This window comes from Pseudorasbora parva, chromosome 8 (assembly GCF_024679245.1).
Source record: "Pseudorasbora parva isolate DD20220531a chromosome 8, ASM2467924v1, whole genome shotgun sequence".
Taxonomy (NCBI): Eukaryota; Metazoa; Chordata; class Actinopteri; order Cypriniformes; family Gobionidae; genus Pseudorasbora; species Pseudorasbora parva.
Window position 1 is genome coordinate 30,444,032 of NC_090179.1, and position 2,658 is coordinate 30,446,689.

At 33.4% G+C, this 2,658-nt stretch overlaps 1 long non-coding RNA gene across 1 annotated transcript; it reads left to right on the forward strand.

Annotated features, from left to right (window-relative positions):
• The first annotated feature begins 16 nt into the window (after positions 1-16).
• Positions 17-1,809, forward strand: LOC137084511 (uncharacterized). Its single transcript, XR_010906763.1, has 3 exons — positions 17-112; positions 1,305-1,460; positions 1,733-1,809. It is a non-coding gene; the product is annotated as an uncharacterized lncRNA (long non-coding RNA).
• The last annotated feature ends 849 nt before the right edge of the window (positions 1,810-2,658 follow it).

The following is a 2,658-nucleotide window of genomic DNA, read 5'->3' on the forward strand; positions in this document are numbered from 1 at the left end:
GGGACTCGTACAGTGGAGAATGTCCATTCTCAGATTCAGTTCATTGGGGATATCTGTCCTGCAGGGCATTACTGCCCGATTGGCAGTGCACGACCAGAACCCTGCCCGCCAGGTAGAGTTTGAACTAAAAGTTCACCTAAAATGTTTAATTCTGTCACCATTAACTCACTCATGTCATTTCAAACCTATAAAAAATGTTTCCTTTGTTGGACAAAAAGGATTTAACATAATGTTGGCACTGCTCTTTTTCATACAATACTGGAAAAGCATAGAGTGACAAGGAGCTATCAAGCTCAAAATGGATGATTTTCAGGGAAAAACTTACCTTGATTTTGGTCTGTTCCTCACACAGTGCTATTGCATGGTATCAGAGGACTTAAAATATAACACACAAGTAGTATGCATGTAGTATGCATTCTGACTTATTTACGCTGTTGAAAAATTGGATTCTCATGCTAGACATGGCCAAAAAAAAAACAACAACAACAAAAAAACAGTTGACAGAGTATTATTATATCATTATAGGACGTATGACAGAGTATTATAGCAATTATTATATAATAGCAATCACAATAACTATACTCTGAATCTATCACTTAACCTAACCTTAACCCATAAAAACCATGTACTTTATTGGGTAAATATACTGTAAGTACACAAGAAGATTTATATCTGTGTTTCAAATAAATACTCTTCTTTGAGCTTTCTACTTCTGAAATCCTGGAAAAAGAAAAAAAAAGAAATTCCAAAAAAAAAAAAAAAAAAAAACTATAATAAGAAATATTTCTTAAGCCCAAATATGTATATTAAAAAAAATTCTGAAGGATCATGTGACACTAAAGAATAACAGAATGGCTGATGGAAATTCAGCAGTGATCTCACAGAAATAAATAGTATTTTAAAATATTTTACTGTAAATAGCAATTATTTCAAATTGTGATACTATTTTACTATATTACTGTTTTATTTGATTTTTTTGATCAAATAAATATAGCCTTGGTGAGCACAAGAGACTTCTTTTAAAATCATTAAAACTTTTCACATCTGTGTAGTGTAATTCAAAACATCTCCTTTTGTTTACACTGAAAATAGAGCAAGGCCATGTAAATAATGGCAATTTCCCTTTTTGGTTAAACTACTCCTTAGACTGTAGCAAATCTTGTAATGTTTTGAAAGACATTATTGTAACCTCCAGTGTAATTTACAAAAGTATAATTAACATTCAACTTCACCTGTAGAGATTAGCTTATGTCTCTTTCTAATTGCTGTTTAACCAAATGATCTCTGATTGTTTTATATTAAAGGTTCATTCCTTGGCCAGCGTGGTGGTGTGTCTGAAACAGAGTGTTATCCATGTACCCCTGGATTCTACTGTCCAGACTGGGGTCAGAGCTCTGCAGAGCTCCGCTGTCCTGAGGGCAGCTTCTGTCCTGCAGGTTCTGTAACAGGACATCAACCTGGTAGGATGCAATACTGACCAGGCAGAAATCCATATTGTCCTCTAGACATCAGTTAAACTGGGGTACTAGATGTACACAGTGCTGAGCAGATTTTATAAATAGAGAGAGACAGTTTCTGGTTCATCCTTCCATTTATCTTAGTGACTAGCCACAGCATCTCTACAGGGTTGCCCTAGTGCTGTCTGAATTATTTAGTATTGTTGCCATGAGATGTCTAGACATCGCCTATTTTTATACTGCCAGTCTCTTACCTTTATGATCTATCTGTTCAGACCGTCAGTGTCCGTCTGGTCACGCATGTCCGTATGGCAGCGTCAAGCCTGCCATCTGTTCGCCTGGTACTTATCAGCCTCTGCCATCCCAGCCTTCCTGTCAACCATGCCCACCAGGTAAATGGTATATGGGTTCTTTATATGATATATAGAGTCTTTCTAAGCCTGTTAAGGAAAAGCATGTGTCATAAATTTACCTCAATATCATAAAGAAAACTAATAAATAAATGTATTTTACTAAGAAAGAATTTAGCCTACATTTATATTTTGCATTGATTAATGTTTGTATTATTTTTAGGGCAATTACACATTTTACAATTCCACTTTAAATAATCTTGATATTTTACTTTTACTAGTCCCAATATTTTTCATAATGATTTACATTACTGCTGGTGAAACAATACTATTAGTATTAGTAAAATTAAAATATTTTATTGTTAAAAATACATTTTAAATCTTAATTGTCCTAAAAAAGGGCTTCAAGAAATGGAAGCACGTTTTACATTTACTATTCTAATTTTCAATTATGATTTTCATTACAATAATACAGCATTTTCTTCACATTACAGTGCAAGAATGCAAAATAAGCCTAATAATTTATTTTTAGGAGTGAAATATGACCTTGATTTTCAAATGGGTCATATTTCTCCCCAGATTCATAAGAAAAAAAACGTATTTCACAAAGAAAAAATAAGCATTGACATTATTTTCAGGACAATTTTACATCCCAGTTTTCTTACAGTGTTTTTCTTTACATTAAAATCAGCATATTTTTATTTTTAAAGAAACGTAATGGATTTTAATTATTCATCCAACCAAATTGTATTACTTATTTTTTAACATACTATATGCTTTTTCTTCTACAAGGTTTATACTGTTTGGAGGGCTGCACCACCCCACTTCCATGCCCTCCTGGCACTGCGAGT